General features: G+C 40.6%; 1 protein-coding gene across 1 annotated transcript in view; it reads left to right on the top strand.

Annotated features, from left to right (window-relative positions):
- gabbr1b (gamma-aminobutyric acid type B receptor subunit 1b) overlaps positions 1-24,377 on the top strand; it is a 235,593-nt gene that overhangs the window by 8,095 nt on the left and 203,121 nt on the right. The gene's annotated exons all lie outside the window — the stretch shown is intronic.

The following is a 24,377-nucleotide window of genomic DNA, read 5'->3' as shown; positions in this document are numbered from 1 at the left end:
GGACGAGTTTAGCCACGAATACAAAGTGGCTAAATATGAAAATATGATGCAGGAAGGATTCACAGCCAGGCTGTTTTTAGTGGAAGTAGGTGCAAGAGGGTTAGTCAGTTCATCGGTATATGGACTGCTCAAGAAATTAGGACTGTTCTACCAGCAGAAAGCTAGAGCATTAAAAGAACTGGCTGAAACAGCAGTGAAAGCATCGAGCTGGATATGGGCAAAAAGAGCTGACAAAGATTGGACAGCTAATATAAATATACCTGATAAGCCTATACTATCACAGCTTGGCGGAGAAGTAGAGGTGTCGGCTGTGAACCAGGAAACCCGGGTTCAAATCCCGACCTTGGCTTAATCTGGAAAGTGGGAAACACTTGGTTGAAGGGGGTTCTCTTCCTCTGAAGATCTCCTGATGGTTTATGCTGGAGAATGCTGGAGTACTGAATCCCTGTAGGTAACCGCTGTCCCCAAAAGGGTCCATATGCAACCCTCTTGGCAATATCTGGCAATAACCTACCAAATGACAAAATATAACCCCGAGCATATGAACTCGGTTATGTTGGAGCCTCATAGCGCAGTCCATAACGGTTTAGGGTCACTATGCTACCATTGAGGGCCATATGGATCCTGTGTTGCGATCTACGGTCTGGGGAGAGACTGTCAAAACAGCCACCGTTGATATTTCAAACAATGTGTTCATTTGTATAATTTGTGTGCTTCAAATTATTTTTAAAATGCGGTATAAATTTACTGATGAGAAGGTTTCTTCAGCCGTCATTTGTACTTCTTTGAAGGTGTCGGACGTTTCGCTTATCCAAGAGGCTTCGTCAGCGAACTAATTTTTTTGCTGGTCGTTTTGGCCTGATAGAAGCTGTCAAAACCCTTAACTAAATCACCATGGTGGGGTGAGGTTCAATTTGGATCGTTCGTACAATAGACTGCTTAGGCAACATAGTCTTAGTTATGCTGATGAGCTGATACCCGGGCAAATTGGGCAATCAGGCCAGTCGTCAGTCAGGACAATAGAAGCAATCAGCGGAGCCGCAGGGATTAGTCCTCTGCTCCCCCCAACCAGAGAGCAGGGACCAATCATAGCAGAGTCCGGCACCGCCATGTCTGGACAGGAGAAAAATATATATATATATATATATATATATATATATATATATATATATATATATATATATATATATATATATACAGTAAAGTCTCGTTATATCGATATTCAAGGGAGTCCGAAAAAATATCGATATAACCGGGACTATCGATATATCTGACCCTGTTTGCATGTAATTTTCTCTGTGCGTGCATAGAAATAGTATCGATATAACCGGGACTATCGATATATCCGATATCGATATAACGAGACTTTACTGTATGTATATATATATATATATATATATATATATATAAAAGAAGTACAGATGACGGCTGAAGAAACCTTTTCATCGATGACCATTCCTGTACGACTGAGACAAAATACAGTAGCTCTCAGGATGAGGAAAACAGGAACACCTCCGCCACAATAAAGTGACGGTTGAGGGAGGATGCCCGAAACACTGATATTGGAGTGTTACCAGGTTTCATAGTGATGATTTATTGATTTATTTATCCATTCTTCCAATAATGTATCCATTTGTTTATTTATTTTTTCAGCATTTGAGATTGGCTCGTTCTACATACTGTACCTGCACAGGATAAGCCCAAAAAATCATTCTTCTGTCTCCCCCTTCTTGCTGTTTTGACATTTTCCTCTTCAGATAAGCAACGAGCAATATCTTAATTTGGGAATTCATTGGAGATTTACCAAACAAACCAAACAGTGAAATCCCTCCTGGTGGCTGGAGGTTGGAGGCAGGTTCTTGGGACTGGTCGAAAAGAGAGCAGAAGATAAATAGTAGCTTGGACTGTGTCTGTTGAAGTCAATTAAAAAAGAAGACAAGTCTTTATAATACCACTTTTCGTGACGTCCAACTTTTGATCTGCCTCAACAAAATAAAAATCATGGTTTTCCCAACTGTTTTTTGATTAGATTAAAATATAGATTAATTACTCCAATTAATTACTAAGCACAGTAAATTAATCTGATCATGTTTTTTTTTATCTCCTGACAGCACTGGATATAATTTAATTACCTGTGTCATCTCAATGAAGATGAAGAGTAGCTTTTAGCTTCTTATTAAGAGCGAGAAAAAAATAATTTGCAAATGTTATTTTTTTTTTTTTTGGGGGGGGCGATGGCTGGGGGAATACTGGCTTTTATTGTTGTTCAATAACACCGACCTCAATTATAGCAGCAAGTAGCATTGACAATAATGTTTCCACTTACTCACTGACTGTGAACAAACAGCAAACATTATGAACCCTGAAATATGCCGGTTGGTCAGGTGAAATCAAAGAACAGCTATTGGACATTTTGTCCATTTTACATAAAATGCAGGTGTATTGGCATTGTTTTTATCATTTTTGCTTGAAACAAAAGCCCATTTGAACCATTGCGGTGTCAGTAACGACATACTTGACACGCTTTGTCATCAATGGAAATCTGAAGGAAAATCGCGAGCAGGTCATTCATATCCTGTTTTGTCAAGTGCTTTGGCTTGATCTCTCTTTTAAACAATGAAACGTGTTGTATAAATAAATAAATCACAATGTAAAATGGCTTATGACCATTTGATATTGGTTCGCTGCAATCTGAGTTACTGTTGCACAATCGCTGTCGCCATTCACAGCGTAAAGAAAACAATCCCACAGTCACAGGAAATGGAGCTACATCCTCTCTAAACGTCTTATTAGCGCCACTCGTCCACAGCGTAAATCTGTGCCGCACCGTGAAAGGAAAATGAGAGAAATTATTATTATTAATCTTCTTCTTTTCCCTTCAAGGGGTCGCCACAGCAAATCACTGTCCTCCATCTTTAGAGGTTTCATCCCCATGTTTGTATGCAATAATCATAATCCTCACAATAATAATAATAATAATACATTTCATTTCAGAAATGTAACATTCGTGAACCAAAAAGTTCATAAGCCAAGGGGTTTGTAAACCGAGGTATCACTGTATTTCGTGCCAATATGAAAAAAAAAATATTGGTTTTATGAGACCATGTTCAACTTTTCCTCTTTTATTTTCTTTATATTGTTTATTGATATGAGATGATGTTTAAAAAGAAAAGGTTTGCTCGATGTAGTTTTGCCAGACGTTTTCTCCAGGGGCGTTGAAACATTTTATCGGTTTGTCTTTCTGTCTGTCTAAGCACTGTTTTGTCCTTCAATCTTCGCTTGAAAATAAAAATATTGTATTCAATTTTATTTTTGGTTCTAATTGAAAGCTTGCCAGAGGGGCAAAAAAAGAGGAAATTGCTCTGACGTCTTGAATGAAATGCCGTTGGACTATTGGCCCGCACGATTAGATGAAATCGCGACTCTGCGTGAGTGCCTGCACCCTGAGATGAAGGGTTTGCGCATTCCACGTCGGCGGTAATCTTCCGATATTTGGAGGGACTGAAGCTTTGCAGGTTCCTTTCCTTGTCAGTTTTAATTTGCAAAGTCTCTCATACACACACACACTCACAATCACGTACTGTATGAGTATTTCTGCTCGCGGCATCGGCTCCCTCGGTGAAGATTTGCTGCGCTGCCACAGGGGAGAGTGCGTGTTGACACCGATTGCGGCCCTGTTGATAGCGGTTAGGGTCATTCCTGCTGACTTCTTGTCTCGCCGTGGCTCCGAAGAGTGCAGATTTATCGTTGTTTTCACTGCTCGGTGTTTCCATTGCATTGTTTATTGCTTGGCCTTCCCGTTGAGCCCTTTTGGCCTCAACTATTGTAGATTTTACTTTGAGGCAGTGTCTTCCTTTACAACCTTCAACAGTTGCTGGTGTGACTAATAAACATTGACACAGGAGGGGTTTTGGCTTATGTTGTTTTTTTTTTTTTTTTTTGTCGCATCCTACCGGACAGTCTGGTATGAAAGATTGCAGTTGTATTTATTATGTTCAGTAAAGTGCAGTGTGGGTGGTGCCCCATTAACGTTAACAGCTGTGTAAACACTATGGACAAGAAAATAATTTAAATAAAGTACACAAGAAAAGAAAAATAAATGATTGAAAAGGTACATTGGAGATGGAGTTGAACTCTAAAGGTTGAATGCAATCTGTTCAGGGACACGGAGGGGAATCTAATTAGAGTATTTTGTCAAGGAAAAAGGCACTTTGGATTATAAAGCGGGCGTTCAATGAATCATCTATTTTGAAATTGTTTTTCTACATGAGGCGTATTGAATAGAAGCTACAATAATGCGCGATGCACCTACGAGATGATGCTTCGCTAAAGGGAATACTATACAATACAGGTTTGCTGATATCAAGGCCTCGCAATCGCCTCAGCCATGAGAACTGGTCACAAATACGGAAATGAAACAAAGCAACACAACTGGCTTTACCAACTTCTGATTCAATGAAAAGACACACAAACCTCGTGGGCTTACATCAACGAGGGGCTAAATATCCTCAGAATTCTTGCTCTTCCTGTGTTTAGTCAATAGCTAACTATGCTTTTGGTATTGCCGTTGTTTCATAATGGCTGCTCACAAAGTCTGTTTGAGTGTATTGGTGGTCAATTAGTGTCTGGCCGAACCCGTTTAGGTCATGATCAAAAATGATGGATAGCTACACACGTTTGTATGTACAGTAAGTTCACAATGTAACATGACTGATATCAACGTACAAGTGATACCTCAGTTTACGAATACTTTAGCTTACAAACGTTTGGCCTTACCAACAATAAATTCGCGAAAATATAATCTTGGCATACAAACTAGTTTCCGGGAAACGCATGGAGCTGGCGGACTAGTTTTCGGTGGAAGAACACCAAACCACACGGTTGAAGAGCGCCGCCATGGCTGGCAGACTAATTTTCCACACCCGCTTTCTTTCAGAATCAGAATCAGAATCAGAATCATCTTTATTGCCAAGTATGTAGAACACACAAGGAATTTGATTCCGGTAGAACACGCTGCACTAGTATCGTTGTCAAAAAAAAACTGCTAAGTGGCACTATACAGTTCCATTTTGGCTACTGTTGAAAGAGTTTTCCACACCCGCTTTCTTTGAGTGCAGACGTGGTTTGTTATCAAGTGGATTCTTTTTTTTTTTTTTCTCTTCGGCTAGTGTTCAGCCGAAGAGGACACAAAACAAAATTATGGTCGAGTAGAAGAAGGAGATCATCGAAAACACACGAACAAGGTGTGCATTTGTGTGACTTAGCGTCCCAGGACCAGTATGCTAAGTCGACCATTGCTACGTGTGGCTAAGTGTGTTTCCGTGTTGCCTAAGTGACGGTCTCAGGCAATAGAAGTGGTTGAAAAACTTCTGTTGATTTGGATTAACGAAAAGCACCTAGCAGGGGACAGTGTTAGTGAGGATTTGTAGCCACAGGACGAGTAGTATCCAGGGGAATCCGGACTATTGCTTATTTTTAAAAATCTCAGCCCTTCAAACCATGTCACTGAGCACGTTTTCCCTTCATATAGAACCCAATGAGACATTTCTTATTATTGTCAAAGTCCATCTACCTAGCTGGATCTACCACTGTGAACAGTGGTACACACACATTGTTGTTTTGTTCTATGAAGGTCTCGAACAAATGTCCTCAATTTGTGTGACAGAAAAGCGTTTGACTCACCTGTGCCCCGGCCGGCCTTCTTTGGCTCAGGGACCTGTAGCGAGCAGAGACTATGATGGAAGTCTTCAGCCTTGCTTCTTTGAAACGGGCAGATTATACCCACTGCACGGTAGATTGGTTTAAATTCCAGTTCAAAGCGACAATGCGGGGTGTAGCATGTCTGCGGTTGATTTTATTTGTAACTCATCCTCACTGTTAGAAAGTTTATTTTCTTGTATGAGAAATGATGAGGCTTGTTGTTGCTGTTGCATGGAAAAACATCACAGATAAAGTTGTAGTTCATGTTGAATCAGAATCATTTTTATAGGCAAAGTAAAAAATATCAGGAGACCACTCACAAACTGTCGTCATTTAACAAATGTCAGAAAGAAAGAATAGGCAATGAAACCAAAAATTCTCAAGATACAAAAAGGAGAGGAGTAGCAGTACCTTACATTGCAGGAGTTTCTGAAAAACTACAAAGAGTCCTTTGGCAACACAAAATTCCTACTTATTTTAAATCGATAAACACGTTAAGGCAAAAATGAGTACATCCAAAAGATAGACTGCCAAATGAAAAACAAAGTCATGTCGTTTATGCAATACATTGTCAGAATGAAAATTGGTAAGAGCAGTACATTGGGGAGACTCAACAAATTCTCAAAAAAAGACTTTATCAACATGGCAGGGATAATACTAGTGGGCCTCAATCGGCAGTGCATTTGCACCTAAAAGCTAGCAACCACTCATTTGACGACAATGAGGTTAAAATCTTAGCGAAAGAACATAGATGCTTTGAAAGGGGAGTGAAAGAGGCGATTTTGATAAAACACTAAATCCTTCATTAAACCGGTTTGGTGGGGTGAGGTTCAATTTGGATCGTTCGTACAATAGCCTGTTTAGGCAACATAGGATTAGGAATACTGATGAGGTGATACCGGTCGAAGTGGGGCAATCAGGCCAGTCGTTAGTCAGAACGATAGGAACTATCAGTGGAGCAGCTGCAGAGGGTAGTCTTCTGCTCCCCCCAACCTGAGAGCAGGGACCTATCATAGCAGAGTCTGGACAGTCGGGATATATATATAGGGCCTATACTACCAGTAAGTTTGCTGACAAAGTTTCTTGGATAAGAAGCGAAACGTCCGACACCTTCAAAGAAGTACAGATGACGGCTGAAGAAACCTTTTCATCGATGGACCACTCCTGTACGACTGAGTGCTTACACAGACATATGCAAAGTATGTAGACAACAAAACAACCCCCCCCCCCCCAAAATGGATCAAAACCCCTGTGAAATCCAAATGTATTATGAGCAATCTAGCTAGCTAGCTAGCTATTTGCTATATAGTTGTATTAAGTTCATGCTGTCTACTTGATGTCTAATTTAAACCAGATTCTTTTTCACAGACAGTGTATTTTAGGTGTTGAATTACCTGACATGTTTCGGCGTATACTTCCGCTTTCGTCAGAGTGTCATGGATGTTGTTGTGACAGGTAGGTCACGCCCTCATAGTAACACCAGCTGAAAAAGGAGCGTTCTGTTGAATCTGTTTTAAATTAAACATATTTGCTATCTAGCTCCCTGGCCAGCTATCTATCTAGCTATCTCTTATCTATATAGCTATCTAGCTGGCTGGCTACTCATCTAGCTAACTAACTATTAGCGATCTATTGGCTAGCTAGCTAGCTAGCTTTCTATTTGAGTTACTTCCGGGTCGAGTGAATGGTGGCGCGTGTGGCTGCCGCCGCTCACCCACAGATAAACTCATCCTGTGACTGTAAAGTGACCTTGAGAGTTTTGAAAGGCACTGATAAATGAAATGTATTATTATTATTATAATCTACAATTAAAAAAAAAACAACACATCATGGTTACATCTCTCCGCAGAACGTGACAAATAAGTACGTAAGGATATTTCTTCATGTAAGTGGTACCTCTTTGGAACAACTGAGACAATGTGCAAAGTTGAAGCAGAGCTAAAGTGATCAGTGGCCGAATACAATCTGATAACAGTTGTACAGTTGGTGCAGAGAATCAGTAAATCATTTTAAAGTGATCGGTCGCTGTATTCGCAGGACAACAAATGTGCAATTAGGGGATTAGTGACGGTGGTTCAAGTGAGTACACAACTGGAGCAACAGTGACTGACGAGATGCTGTTTTTTGATGATGCAAAATTGCATCGAGACACGACAGAGTTGGATTTGGGTTACTGTTTAGAGAGTTAATGGCAAGAAGGAAGAAGCTTTTTCAACATCTGCTGGATTTGGTGCGCATGAATCGGGTTTTACGTGCCCTTTTCTTGGTTCTTGCAGTGTGCAAGTCCTTGAGAGAGGGTGTTGTGGTGACAATGATTTTTTTTTTTCCCCGCCATCTTAACTGTCCGTTGAAGTTGGATTTTGTCCACTCTTGTGGAGGCCTCAAAATAAATGGTGATGGAAGAACACAGGATCTACGATGACACGTGGACGTGACACATAGCGGTATTGTGTACGCCATGATGGACAGTCCATCCGTACTGACGGAAGCTGATGTCACCCAAGGGGAACATTGAGAACTGTTGGGGAGCAGTAAGAGTGTTTTAATGTATTTTTTGCAGTAGAAGGCACATGAAAAGAATGACCTTTTCCCAAAAGCTGACCGGGGATCTCATAATCCGATGCACTTTATATATGGATCAGCATTGTAAATGCTGTTGATACGTTTGTCTATAACTGCTATCCCATAGTTGACCAGCAGATGGCTGTGCTTTATTTTTCTTGACATAACGTTGGGTTGTTGTCACTTCCGGTACAGTTTTCAGAGTTCCTCACAAATTCACCCAAAATGATTTTTTGGGGTGTGTATTTTCATTTCACTTGGATACACACACTTTTTACTCACTGTGTGTGTGTTTGTTTGTGCATGCGTGCGTGTTTAATGAGGGGAAAAGGTTCATACCACAAAAAGTCAAACGATATTTTAACCAAATTCACTACAGGGGTGAGGACTTTGAATGTACCCATTCAGAAACCTCACTCCTGCTGTTATTTCAGTTTCAAGTCCACTTTTTATTTCTTTGTTTTTAAAGAAGTTGAAGTTCGAAATGGGGTGACATTTAGTGTTCAAATGTATCACTAGTTCTTCTCTCAACTTATCCGCAACGGTGGTCCTCACTCCTTATCTGGAGTTATCCGGACCTCACAAAAGCATTGAAACACAAATGTGTGTGTGTGTACTTGGAAAATAGTATATAGTTTGCAGATTTCTCTATAGACGAGTTGTATTAAGTTAATCCTGTCTACTTGATATCTAATTTAAAACAGATTCTTTTCTTATAGACTGTTCAATTACCTGACATGTTTCGGCATATACTTCCGCCTTCGTCAGAGTGTCACGGATGTTGTTGTGACACGCCGTGATGCTCTGACGAAGGCGGAAGTATACGCCGAAACATGTCAGGTAATTGAACACCTAAAATACACTGTCTGTCAGAAAAGAATCTGTTTTAAATTAAAATTCTCTCAAGACTGATTCCAATATTCAACGGAGGAACTGCACCCATAGCGCAATTACTGTATGCACAAAGACATAAACGGACAGTAGAGGATTTTCTTTTCTCCGACAAGCTAATGGCTGTTTCAGCAGGTTGAAGAGAAGAAAGTCCAGATAACTTGATTTATTTCATGAAGGCCATATCAAATGAGAACAAGAGGCTTGGCTAAGCCACGCTGAATAGAGTCTGATAGATACCCGCTCGCAATGTTTTTTTTTCTTTTCGTCAGCAAACGTTTGCTGACGAAGTTTCTTGGATAAGAAGCGAAACGTCCGACACCTTCAAATTTGTACAGATGACGGCTGAGGAAACCTTTGCATCGATGGACCACTCCTCTACGACTGAAAGATTACACAGACGTATTTATTATATGTGAGGATATGCACTTCCTTGACTTTCTATTTTTGATGCAGTACATCTTTTCACTCTTGGCCAACATATCTGCCTCCCAAACTGCAGCAGAAATTTTGACTTTCCAAATCTTTCAAACTATGTCAAGGACAACACCACGGGACAGTTATTGCATTAGTTACTGCTCACCATCATCACCCAGCTCCACTCTCTTCATAAAGTTTGCGGATGACACAACTGTGGTGGGCCTCATCAACAACGACGAGGAGACAGCCTACAGGGACGAGGTCAGCCGCCTTGCGACGCGGTGCAAGGACAACAATCTCCGTCTGATTGTGGAGAAGACGAAGGAGATTGTTGTGGACTTCAGAAGAGTGTGCCCCCAGCATGCTCCACTTACCATTGACGGTGCTGCAGTGGAGAGAGTGAGCAGCACCAAGTTCCACGGAGTGCACGTATCCGAAGACCTGTCCTGGAGCCACAACACGGCATCAATGGCCAAGAGATCCCACCGGCGTCTGTACTTCCTCCGCAAGCTCAAAAGAGTTGGAGCCCCGACCCCCATCACGACCTCCTTCTACCGCGGTACCATCGAGAGCATCCTGACCAGCTGTATCACCGTGTGGTACGGCGCCTGCACCGTGTCCTGTCGTAAGACTCTGCAGCGCATCGTGAGGACAGCTGAGAAGATCATCGGTGTCTCTCTCCCCCCCTTCAGGACATTTACAACACATTTACTGAGCGTATTTTACAAAGATTCCACCGCATCTAGCTATATTTTACGTTTTAAGACTGGCAGTGAATATTCCGGAAGTCTTGTTTTTGAGTTGGTGACGAGTCCTCACCCTACGTCACTGAAGGAACGCCCCTAACCGAGAAAAGACATACCTTGCATCACCTCAATGCATTTGCGGTACTTTGTTTGGTCTGAAAACTTCATGTTGATCCGTGTTGATGGCGAACTTAGAAGGAAAACACATCAATAACGCGATGGTGAATCCTTGTGTGTTGCGCCAAGACTTCTACAGTGTATTTGATGTTCGCTTACAAAACGTCCCAGGAGACAATTTCCACTGAGCTTTGTCGCCCTCTTCTGCCTTTTTTGGGGTACTGTGAGTACTCAAGAGTTTGTCACTACATTTCTCTCTAGATGCATCAAAATGACCAGAATAAATTCTTTAATCGATTACAAACATGTATGCTTTCCTCTTCAGAACTATTTGAATCATATTCATAACTGGACGTGTAACAAGAAAGCATCTTTTCCGAATCTGAAGCCATTGTTTTGATTCTCGAGGAAGGCAAGACGTCTTGGCGTGACGTCACGAACTGGGGGCGGGACTTTCTGAAAATGCCCAATTCGCCGCTCAATTTTTTTGCAGATTTTGGACACTTGAAGTCATTTTGATTGGTGTTTTGCATTTGACTAAATATCATACTGCGTGTTTTGGGTATTTTAGATGATATCAAACATTTTTCTGATGTCAGTTAGGACACAAAAAAATGGTGTCAGTTGTCCTTTAATAGTCCCACAATGGGGACATTTGCAGTCCACAGCAGCACTTTAACGGGAGTGGAGTGTGTGAAAAGATTAAAAAACACAAACTGTACATAGTGCAAATATAAGCAAAGCATATTGATAACTGTATTGCATCATCATCGTAAGGTGGCTATGCTATTTACAGTACAAGTTTGTGTATTTGATTTTGTTTATGTATTTTTTTATTTACATATTTATTTACGTACTTATTTATTTTGTTTTACTCTATTCTATTTATTCTATTAATTTTATTTATTTATTTATGCGTGCATGTCTTTCTTCATTTGTTGATTACTGTTTTTTTGTTTGTCTATTTGTTTGTGTTTATTTATGTGTTTATTTGTTTCTGTATTTATTTGTTTACTTATTTTGTTTTATATTCATTTATTCTAATTACTTGTTTGTTTGTTTATTACTGTAGTTTATTCATTTATTTTAACACAAAGAGTTGGAAATATGCAAACTACTGAAGCACTTTTCCTTTTGTATCGTTTGCCCATTCATAACATAATGGGCATAACAAAATTCTGAAGGAGTTGCAAGAAGAAGGAAAAAGGAACATTTCACAGTCTGTTTGTTTGACATTCACCTCACTGTCCCTCCACTGACAATTCTATCACAGGATTATCACAAAACAGTCTTCCGATTATGCTGAAGCAGGATTTTTGTTGCCACTAAAATATATATATATATATATATATATATATATATATATATATATATATATATATATATATATATATATATATATATATATATATATATCAATAGTCCCGGTTATATCGATACTATTTCTATGCACGCACGGAGAAAATTACATGCAAACAGGGTCGGATATATCGATAGTCCCGGTTATATCGATATTTTTTCGGACTCCCTTGAATATCGATATAACGAGACTTTACTGTATATATATATATATATATATATATATATATATATATATATATATATATATATTTCCCCATACTGTCGATAAGAGGGGCTAGAGTGGGGGTCTGGGGGGAAAAAGCGATGTTGAGAACGCCGCAAGACAAACCATCATTGGGTGCCTAATCCACACACAGGAGTGAGTCCATGTGAATGGTTGCTAAGCAACAGAGCTAGCCAGATTTGCTGCCTTTTTTGCAGTCAGAGGAGGACACAGATCCCCCCCCCCACCACCCCCCGTGTGTGAAGTTCTCTGCAAATATTTTGGAACGACATCCAACAATATTCAATGTCGTGTATGAAAAATAGATGGTTGTGAAGGCCCCGGAGTCCAGTCAAAGTACCACATAGTCGCTTTGCTCTCTGATCGTCCTAGCTCACATTTGTCCTTTGTGCCAGGAGCTATTTAGGGAGTTGCAGACTCTGGTCATCTCAATGTAACCTTTTCATGTAGTTGTGGTCACATATTGCCCTTAGGATCTGTTTTGTTGCCGTTGCGATTATATTTTCAGATTTGTTGCAGCCTTTTTGACAGACCAAAGCATTTGGATTGATTTTTTTTTTTTTGACTGTCCGACCAGCTTTGCTTTCTATATAATGATATAAAAGTCTGTTTTGTTGTGCTGCATGAGCGGGCCAATGTCACAATTTCAACTTTGGATTCATTTCAATTGTATCATTTAAAGGACAACCGACACCATTTTTGTGTTTCCTAATTGACATCAGAAAAACATTTTATAGCATCTAAGATACCCAAAACATGCAGGCTGATGTTTTAGTCAAATGCAAAACACCAATAAACATGACTCAAAGTGTCCCAAAACAACTTCAAAATGACCTCGGAGATGCCGAGTTTCAGAAGGTCCCGCCCCCTTGTTCGTGACGTCACGCCAGGACGTCTTGCCTTGCTCCAGAATCAAAACAATGGCTTCAGATTCGGAAAAGATGCTTTCTTGTTCCTCATCCAGTTATGAATAGGATTCAAATAGTTCTGAAGAGGAAAGCATCAATGTTTGCAATTGATGAAAGTAGTCCTTCCGTGTCATTTTGAGGCGTCTGGACTGCAATGTAGCACAAGATGGCGCCCAAGCTCTGTTAGAAATAGCTGATTTGTCTGCTGGGAATTTGTGTTAACTAGTATCAAAGAGTAGTCTTTATACAACACACAACAATTCACCATCACGTTATTTATGTGTTTTCTTTGTAATTTCGCCATGCAAGCAAAGTATCCAAAATGCATTGCGTGTCGCTTTCTCGGTCAGGGGCATTCCTTACGTGATGTGACGTCACGTCAGGCATCGTCATCAACTCGAAAACAAGACTTCCTGAATGTTCAGCGCCAGTCTTAAAACGTAAAATATTCTACATTCAGTGTAAAATACGTCATTTGAAGTGATTTGAAAAATGATGGACGCAACTTGTCCGGAGGCGTCGGTTGTCCTTTAATGCTGGTTTTGTGCCTCCCACCACTCCCAAACTACCTTTTTAACATGATGCTTACTTTAACTGCCTTGATATGCGACACTTTATGATGATCATGTGAAATTTCCCAGGCTTGCGCCTTTGGCTCCCGTGATTATTTGTTGTTGGTGTGTCAGGATCGTGCTCGAGTAAACATTGGTCAGCGATGGTTCACAGTGATTCGAATGTAGGCAGAATAGGCCAACACAACCCATGCATTTTTCAATGTAAATGTTCATCATTTTGCTTGACATTGCTTCACAGCTTGTCTGTAAACTAGTATTTAAAAATAGCACATTCACGGTACAGCAACCAAGAAGGGAGACATACGACAACGTGATTCGTTGGCGTTAGGGCTCGGCCATTTCCTCCTCCATGCATTGTCATTCTTATCACTTGTACCCAAGTGATAAGCGCAGCCAGGATCGGTTACATTTGAACCGGGTCAATTCCGGTTCGCCGCACTCACCGGCACCAATTATTGGTACTTCCTTGTGCAGGTATTTGCAAGAAAAAATGGAGATTAATTCACCAAAGAAATATAAGTAAATACAGAAAGAAGAGGAGGAGAAATACAGGAATGAATGAATAAACAGCCAACTAACTATCGAATATAATCCAATGCGCCTTATATGAAGATCAGTACAGTGGGACCTCGGTTTACGAACCCCTTGGCTTACGAACGTTACATTTCTGAAAAAATTTACCTTGGCATACAAACTATTTTTTGGGATACACACGGAGCTGCCAAAATGAGTGATGTGTCGTTCATGAATGAGCCCTTTCTCCAAACAAGGAAATGGCAGTGGACTTTTTTTTGTCCTCTATCCCCCGTCCCAAGTCATCGGTTAAAGCCACGTGATTGGTCAAGAACGCAGCAGTGGGGGATGGAGTTACAGACAGAGAGAGAGTGAGGCCGTTCTCCAAAAAACAAAATGGCGTCTTCGGTTAAAGCCACGTGATTGGTCAAGAACCCAGCAGTGTGTGTGTGTGGGGGAGGGTTAAACATTAAAGAGACAGGCAGACAGCGAGAGAGAAAACACACAAACGAAAGGGGGATGACAGAGCTTGAAACAAACAAAAAAAAAAGACAAGGGGGGAAAAACAAGTAAAATGGTGGGAAAATGGATAGAAAACAGTGAAATTTGGACCCATTTCAACTTTTATAGTTCAAAAGCAGAGTGTAGACTGGAAGGTTAAATATCCCATCAATCAGGCTCCACAAATAACCCGCATAAGTCATCTATACACTTGATGCAAAAAGCTATTAACCCAGCTAAACAGATCACAATTGATGAACTAGATACAATTATCACAGAGAAAGCACCGTCAAGGGACCATTCCTCAAGATGGTGAAAGAAGAAGGCTACGTTCCTCATCAAGTGTTTAATGCTGAGGAAACCGGACACTCCATTCCATCAAGCCATTAACAACCATCACAAAGGTCAATAAAATGAGTTTATTGTACAGTACAGTTTATTTTTTAATCATAATACTATAGCACATTTACCATACATAAAATAAGGTATATTTTGTGTAGTTTTAAGGCTTAGAAAATTAGAAAGTAGAAAATTATGTTTTATGGGGACCTGGGAACGGATTCTTCTCATTTTAATGGTTTCCTAAGGGAAATTATTTTTTGGGATACACACTTTTGGCCTTACACACTCTGTCTGGGAACCAATTAAGTTCGTAAGCCACTGTTATCTCCCGTAAAGTGCTTTGTTACAGCTGCAGCGGTTATGAACGTCTTGTATTGGATTCATTCTACCGTTGCGCCATTTTGCGGATGGATAACACAATCCAACACGATTGTAACTTGCGTTTGATAATGCGGTACGCCCGATAAATGAAACAAGTTTTGAAATAGGCCGTTCACAGAACTTCCAAGCACCTCATAGCACAGGTATCAAAGATGAGGCCCAGGGCCCAAATCTGGTCCACCACATCATTTTATTCGGCCTGCAAAAGCAAATCAAATATAAGTCTGAACCAACATTTCAAATTGTCCCATGTAAACCACAATAACAGTCATTCTTTTTAGAATTCAGTAATTTGTTATCATATGTAATATGTGGAGGGAATTAAACATTCTAATGACTTCCCCAAATTCATAACGGCCCCCCACGAGAGGAAACCAAAGCTACAATGTGGCCTGCGGCAAAAAAATAAATAAAAAAAATTGACATTCTTGCCTTATAGTGTGGAAAATACCACAGGCACGGAATATCATGGTGGCCACATTTTGATCATAAGCTTTCTCTGTTTCTTCTATATGAATGGGAAATATAGTTATGTATTGATCTAAAATGCAATGAATTCATATATTGGCAATGATAAAACCACGCACAAGTCCACCGTTCGCCACACTGAACCTTAAAGGACAACCGACGTCATTTTTTTGTTTCCTAACTGACATCAGAAAAACGTTTGATAGCATCTAAAATACCCAAAACACGCAGTATGATATTTTAGTCAAATGCAAAACACCAATAAAGTGTCTAAAAAGTACATTTCAAACCGGAAGTGGTCAGTTTCAGAAGGTCCCGCCCCCATGTTTGTGGTGTCACGGCAAGACGTCTTGCCTTGCTCGAGAATCAAAACAATGGCTTCAGATTCGGACAATATGTTTTCTTGTTACTCATCCAATTATGAATATGATTCAAATAGTTCTGAAGAAGAAAGCATACATGTTTGCAATCGATTAAATCATTTATTCTGTGCCATTTTGCGACAATAGGGGGGGCCGGGGGGTGAAATGTCGCACCCAAAAAAGGCAGATAAGGAATTAATCAGCCCCTTTCCACATGCTGATTAATTCCTTACATGGAGCTTTGTCGCCCTCTTCTCTCTTTTTGGTCCTACATGACATTTTCAGACCAAAGTACGGCAAAATGCATTGACGTGATGGAAGGACTGCTACAATGTGTCCTTTTTTCGGTCAGGAGCGTTCCTTCAGTGACGTAGGGTAAGGACTCGTCAACAACTCAAAAACAAGACATCCGAAATATTCAGCATGAGTCTTAAAACATAAAATATAGCTATATGCGGTGTCATCTTTGTAAAATACGCTCAGTAGAAGTCATTTGAAGCCATTTTACAAATTATGGACACAACTTGTCCGGAGACGTCGGTTGTCCTTTAAACATTTAAGGCATTGAGAGATTTCCCAATTGCTACATAATCTGGGTTTAGGTGCGTTTGAGTGCGGTACGCAAAATCGCCCGCTCGTTCTTTCCTGTACAGTAATAACAAATGAAGCGGTGCTTTGAATGTACAGTAACATGGTATTTTTTTGGACTTCATGCACCCCCATTCTGACAAAGAGGCAGTTTTTCTTGAGTCTTTGTAATGTCTGCTAATGTTTTTCAAGTTTTCTGACTTCAAACTGTCATGCTCAGGAAGCATGGTTAAGGAACCATTTTTGCCTTGGTAATACTGTCGTAGCTGCAGAGCTACGTCAATGTTGGTCTCAAAGCTTGTTATGGAAAGATTTTGAAGACAACACAACAGTTGTTGAGCACTTTTCAACATTAATTGATTCGCATTTGAATAATAACCATGAAAAAAGGCTGCGTCCGAGCATGCTACGTGGTGATTAATCACAGAGCAGCTGTGTCAACTGACTCACCTGGCACAGTGTTTGCATGATGTGTCACGGCGCCTCTCTGGTCCCTTCCTTTGTCGTACAACTCTGGGAGATGAGAACTCTGCTCTGAGAACAGATGTGTGGCCAGCTGAGGAAAAAAAAAATCAGTCATATTTACTTTTTATAGCCTCCCCAAAAAGTTTTCAAATAGGTAAACATTCTATATATGAAAACCGTATTGACATAGGCAATTCATTGAAGGTGCGTCTTATTGTGCTGAAACTACACAAGCATTTTGAGGTAACATTTCCGAAACGCATACTTTTTTTTCATTTCAAATACTAAAGTGTGACGACCATTTTGGCTCAAATCCAGTTCTCTCAACTGCTGGTAGCAAAAGTAATCCTCAATCGTGTGTGTATGTATGTATGTATATATATATATATATATTTTTTTTTTATTGCTGCGTACGGTCAGATTGATAAAAGCAAAACGTGTGGATGTGCGGTAAACTGTCTGCATTTCCGCTTGTGTTAGCGTTTATTTATAATTTAAAATAATGTATGGCATATTACAATTTTTATACAGGCATTTATAAGGGCAGCTATTAGCCAAGGTTGACAGGTATGTAAATGTTTCCTATCTATTTAGTTGTCCTCTGACCTCGACACAATTGAGAATCTGGAGGCCATTCTTCAAAGAGAGGCCATTGTGGTTAAACAGCAGTCAACCAGCATGTTATATCAGAGGCTTAAAATATTTGTGTACTTACGTAAAAATCTAACGATATACTGTAATACCCTACATGGCGAACCACATCTTTCCTCCACTGTACCAGATTTTTTTCATTACAGTGATATCTCAGCTTACAAACTTAATTGGTTCCCAGAAAGTGTCTGAAAAGAATGTCTTCCAAACATGAATTTCCCATAGGAAATCATTAAAAACGAGAATAATCCGTTTCCAGGTCCCCATAGAACATAATTTTCTACTAAATAAGCCTTAAAACGACACCAAATATACCTTATTCTATGTATAATAAATCTGCTATTGTATTGTAATTAAAGAAATAAAGCGTACAGTATAATAAAGTTGTTTTATTTACCTTTGTTATGATCGTTGATGTCGTTGCCTCTTGATGATATTCGAGTGAAGTTGCCGTGCTTTCTTGGCGATAATACCCTGACACACTGTCCCCTGCTAGCAGAAGTTTTTCAACCTCTTCTATTGCCTGAGACCGTTGCATAGACAACACAGAAATACCCTTAGCGACATGTAGCAGTGGTCGACTTAGCATACTGGTATATCTGGATATCTCCTTCTTCTGCTCCAGCGTAATTTTGTTATGTGTCGTCTTTGGCTGAACACTAGCCTGTGATGGGGTCTATTTCGGTCCCATAATAGCAAATGTATCCGTGATAACAAACCACGTATGCCACGTATGCACTCACAGCAAGGGTGTGTGGAAAAGTAGTCCGGCAGCCAGGGTGGCACTTTTTGGCCATGTGGTTTGGTGTTCTTCCGCCGAAAACTAGTCCGCCGGCCATTGTGGCGCTCAGTGTGTTTCCCGAAAACTAGTTTGGATGCCAAGATTATATTGCTGCAAATTTAATGTTCGTTAGCTAAAGCGTTCGTAAACTAAGGTATCACTGTATTTAGAAAAATGAGTTAGCACAGTTCCATGCCATATCCCAAATATGTTGCTGATTCTGACATGGAGAGTCAATAACTCCGGAGTGATGCATTGTCGAATAACTCATCTTGCCAACCACAATGACGGCGAACTGACGCCGCATTTGCATCAAAATGAGATGTCCCCGAAAGCAAATAGATAACATTTGTGTCTGTGCCGCCAGCTGTAATGTCGGACAAGAGGGAAAAGGAAGACAACTCTTCTTCCAAACTTTAATCTGTCGGAGTGGAACTAACAACATACTGTGAACATTGTCCCCATTTTAGACATGGTTCCTTGTGTGTTCTACAGACTTGGCAATAAAGATGATTCTGATTCTGGTTTATTTGATGAAAAATTGGCTTGCAAGAACATTTGCCTGATTTTATTATGAACCGCTCCGGATCGCACTCGACACAAAATTCTTCATTATAATAAATAAATAAACAAATATCGATAAATACATTAATAGGTTAAATATTTTCTCCGGGTACTCTGGTTTCCTCCCACATTCCCCAAAAAATACATGGCAGGTTGATTGAGCACTCATAAATTGTCCCGAGGTGTGAGTGTGAGGGTGACTGGTTGTTTGTCTCTGTGTGCCCTGCGATTGGCGAGCGACCAATTCAGGCTGTCCCCCGCCTAGTGCCCGAAGATGGCTAGGCTAGGCTCCAGCACCCCCTACGACTCTAATGAGGATTAAGCGGTCTGAGAAATGGATAATAATAATAAAAATAATAATTTTATTCATGAGCGCCTTTCAAAACTCAAGGGGACTTTACAGGGGAGCAGGGGTCGGGAACCCATGGCTAGGTTGGCGGTTGAAACCGGTAAACACCCCTTTTAAATGAGCCCGGCGAGTAACAAAATGATGAGTTTCGTACACTTCAGGTTGAATGGACCTAAGGATTTGCCTTTGCGCAGAGAAAAGGTTCTGATTCTAATTTGCAATGAAACAATACCATTGATGAAATAGTCGCATGTCAGTGGAACCATGCTAACGTTAGCATCAATATACGTACTTCTGCAGGAGACAGCAGAAAGCAAGTGTGCAAGCTAATGAGCAATGTGCAGGCTAGCTTGCAGTAACTTCGCCGATGGGCCCGGCAAGTTGACTTTCATTCTGATTTTTACCAATCATGAGAACCGTTCATGTTAAATGGATGGTAAATAAAACGACTTTATTATACAGGACAGTTTATTTCTTTCATTACAATACAATCACACATTTATTATACATTAAATAAGATATATTTTGTGTAGTTTTAATATGTTTATGGGGACCTGGGAACGGATTATTCTCATTTGGGAAATAAATGTTCGGCAGATGAACTTTTCGCCTTACACACACTTTCTGGCGTCCAATTAAGTTCATAAACGGAGGTATCACTCTATTTTACTTTTATGGCTCTCTTAGTCAAAAAGGTTCCCGACCCGTGCTCCAGAGTAACCAGAGGACGCCCTGTATATTTTTCCCTGCCATTCCTGAGTCTTAAAAAAAGATTACATTCAAGGACTACAAATTGAGTTGTTTTTTTTGCCTTTGTCTTCCTGCAGCCCCTCCCAAAATATAAATATTTATTATCTTTGAAGAGAATAAGCGATAAATCATGGATAAATAAAAGGCAATTTTGAGCCAGCATCAGTACTCACAAGACGAAGTGCAACCGACCAACTACATTATTTTCTTGTTCTCTTTTTCAAAATACAAAGTGATCCACAGAGCCAATTGATCTGGAATTCAACGTTCAGTGGAGCATGCAGAGTTTGCATTCTCTCCTTGTTCTTGTGTGGTCCACGTTGTTCTTTTAATACGTAGTCATCTCGGGGTGGGCGCAAATGGAAAATTAATAGATCTGTGTCATCATCATTATGACATAAAGGGAATCGTTGCAGCCGAAGTATGGCAAAAAATTATTCCGTCTGTTTTGCTGCGAAAATACATCTTCAAAATGCCGAGCTTGAGTGAGCATTTTACTGGCCAGCAAAAAAAAGTCCCAAAAAAGTCAAGACGTGGCGCCACTGTTTACGGTTCAATCGGCTTTGGGATTAAGTGCCGCCGGATGCCAGCTGTGGCCGTTCGGGCAATGTCAATCCAGTACATTTGCATTTTTCTGTCTGATGATTCATCACAACATACAGAATCAGAATCAGAATGCATTTAATCGTCTCAGTATGTATACATTGTTCAACTACACCATTTATGGTTACATTAGTATTTATTTATTCATTTATTTTAATTTGTGATATTTTGTGATTTTTTTTTTTTTAAGTCATCCTTATAGGTTTATTCATTTATTTATGTTTATTTATATTATTCATATTTATTTATATTTAGTTATTATTCTTATTATTTCGACAGTAAAACGAATCCTGTGACAATAAAGTGACCTTGAGAGTTTTGAAAGGCGCTTATAAATTAAATGTATTATTATTATTTATTTGTTTGTTTATTTAGACTTCTTCGTATTTATTTATTTGAAATAGAATTAATCTCCCCTTTATTTGTATATGAAGTACTTTTTTATGTGACTGTAAAGTGACCTTGAGAGTTATGAAAGGCGCTTATAAATGAAATGTATTATTATTATTATTATTATTATTATTATTATTAGGGGTCGCCACAGCAAATCAATGTCCTCCATCTATCCCGGTTTTGTTCATCCTCTTCTCTCACACCAGCTACCTTCATGTCCTCTTTGACCACATCCATAAACCTCCTCTGAGGTCTCCTGCCTGGCAGTTCAAGGCTCAGCATCCTTCTCCCGATATAGTCACTGTCTCTCCTCTGGACATGTCCAAACCATCTCAGTCTGACTTTCTCTCCAAAGCCTCTAATATGAGTTGTCCCTCTAATGTACTCCTTCCTGATCCTATCCAACCTGGTCACTCCCAAAGAAAACCTCAACATCTTCAGCTCTGCTACCTCCAGCTCTGCTTCCAGTCTTTTCTTCAGTGGCACCGTCTCCAGTCCAAACATCACGGCTGGTCTCACCACGGTTTTATACACTTTTCCTTTCATCCTAGCTGAAAGCCTTCTATCGCACATCACACCTGACATTTTTCTCCAGCCGCTCCAGCCTGCCTGGACACGCTTCTTCATCTCTTTTCCACACTCTCCATTGCTCTGGACAGTTGACCCCAAGTACTTAAAATCCTCCACCTTCTTTATCTCTTCTCCCTGTAGCATCACTCTTGCACTTGGATCCCTCTCATTCACACACATATATTCCGTCTTGCTGCGACTGATCTTCATTCCTCTCCTTTCCAGGGCATATCTCCACAGCTCTAGTTTCTCCGCCATCTGTTCCCTGTTCTCGCTACAGATCACAATGTCATCTGCAAACATCATGGTGCAAGGAGATTCTTGTCTAACATCGTCTGTCAGCCTGTCCATCACCATAGCAAACTAGAAGGGGCTCAGAGCTGACCCTTGGTGGAGGCCCACCTCCACCTTGAATTCCTCAGTCACACCGACAGCACACTTCACAACTGTCTTACAGTCGTGATACATGTCTTGCACCGCTCTGACATACTTTTCCGTCACTCCAGACTTCCTCATGCAATGCCACAGCTCTTCTCTGGGCACCCTGTCGTACGCTTTCTCCAGATCTACAAAGGCACAATGCAATTCCTTCTGACCTTCTCTGTACTTCTCTATCAGCATTCTTAAAGCAAACACTGCATCTGTCGTACTCTTTTTTTGGCATGAAGCCATACTGCTGCTCACAAATGTTCACTTTTGCTCTTAGTCTAGCTTCAACTACTCTTTCCCAGAGTTTCATTGTATGGCTCATCAACTTTATTCCTCTGTAGTTAGTACAACTCTGCACATCTCCTTTGTTCTTAAAAATGGGCACGAGTACACTTCGTCCTCCTCACTTCATCCTTGCTAATGTTTGCTACGTCTTGGTCCGCAACAGTCACGTCTTCTACTCTTTGTTCCTTCTCATTTTCCTCATTCATCAATCCTTCAAAGTACTCTTTCCATCTTGCCATCACACTACTGGCACCTGTTAATACATTGCCATCTCAATCCTTAATCACCCGAACCTGCTGCAGGTCCTTCCCATCTTTGTCTCTCTGTCTCGCCAGCCTGTAAAGATCAGTCTCACCTTCCTTGCTGTCCAGCCGAGCATTTAAGTCGTCATAGGCCTCTTGTTTGGCCTTTGCCACCTTTACTTTAACCGTGCGCTGCATCTCCTTGTACTGCTGTCTACTCTCGTCCGTCCTCTCGCTGTCCCACTTCTTCTTTGCTAACCTCTTTCTCTGTATACACTCCTGCACCTCCCCATTCCTTTTTTCGCATATTTGTTTTGGCAAATTTTTTTACGTCGGATGCCCTTCCTGACACAACCCTCTGTATTTATCCGGGATTGGGACCGGCACAATAAGACACTGGCTTGTGCCCCCTTGTGGCTACATTATTATTATTATTATTATTTATTTTTTTATTCACACTTATTCGTGTTTTTATTTGAAATAGCATTAATCTTCCCTTTATTTGTATATATGAAGTACCCTTTTCTATTACATATTTTTTTTCATTGCCAGATGAAACAGAATCTTAAACAGAAAAGCTTATCCTGTGACTGTAAAGTGACCTTGAGAGTTTTGAATCAGAATCAGAAAATATTTATTCGTCCCACAAATGGGAAATTTGCAGTACACAGCAGCAATTGAAGAGGGATGGGGTAGGGGTGGGGGTGAAAGGATAGAAAACAAGATATTCTAAGCATAACAAAATAAAAATGTCAACTGTATACTGTGCAAATGTAGATGTGCAAAACCCGTTCTATAAACAAGACTGTACATACTGCAAGGATAAGAAATGCATTTTGATATATTGCATCAACCCATATTTACAAGTGTCCGTTTTTTTTTTTTTTTTTTTTTTCACATGTGATGATTGAGAATTGCAAAGCCTGACAGCAGTCGGTAGGAACGAGCGGCAGTACCTCTCCTTCTTGCAGCGCGGGTGTAATAGTCTCTGGCTAAAGGAGCTACCCAGTGCTGTCAGGGTGGGCAGGAGGGGGTGGGAGGGGCTGTCCATCATAGCCTTTAGTTTAGCTAGCGTCCATCTGTTGCCCACCTCCTCTAGAGAGTCCAGCGAGCAGCCCAGGACAGAACTTGCCCTCTTGACAAGGCGCTCCAGTGTTTTTCTGTCCCGGGTGGTGATGCTGCCTGACCAGCAGACAATTCCATCGTGGAGCCACCACAGAGTCATAGAAAGTCTTGAGGAGTGACCCCTGAACTCCAAAAGACCTCAGTTTCCTGGCAAGAAGAGGCGACTCTGTCCCTTTTTGATTAGGGCATCCGTGTTTGTTGACCAGTCCAGTTTATTGTTGAGAGTAACACCCAGGTACTTGTAGGAGGTCACCCTCTCAATGTCCGAACCCTGGATGTTCAATGGTGCAGGTGAGGATTGTTTCCTGCAGAAGTCCACCACCAGCTCCTTGGCTTTCCCCGTGTTGATCTGGAGGTGATAATGCTGGCACCAGTCCACAAAGTCCTTTGTCAGTCCCCTGTATTCCCTATAGTCTCCCTCTGTAATGAGGCCGACAATAGCTGAGTCGTCAGAGAACTTCTGAAGGTGGCAGGTTGGGATGTTGTAGTTGAAGTCCGAGGTGTAGAGGGT

This window comes from Hippocampus bargibanti, linkage group LG20 (assembly GCF_051943395.1).
Source record: "Hippocampus bargibanti isolate YZ-2025 linkage group LG20, ASM5194339v1, whole genome shotgun sequence".
In the NCBI taxonomy this organism is placed as follows: domain Eukaryota; kingdom Metazoa; phylum Chordata; class Actinopteri; order Syngnathiformes; family Syngnathidae; genus Hippocampus; species Hippocampus bargibanti.
The sequence above is the reverse complement of the archived record's forward strand: the minus strand, read 5'-3'. Positions and strand labels throughout refer to the sequence as shown.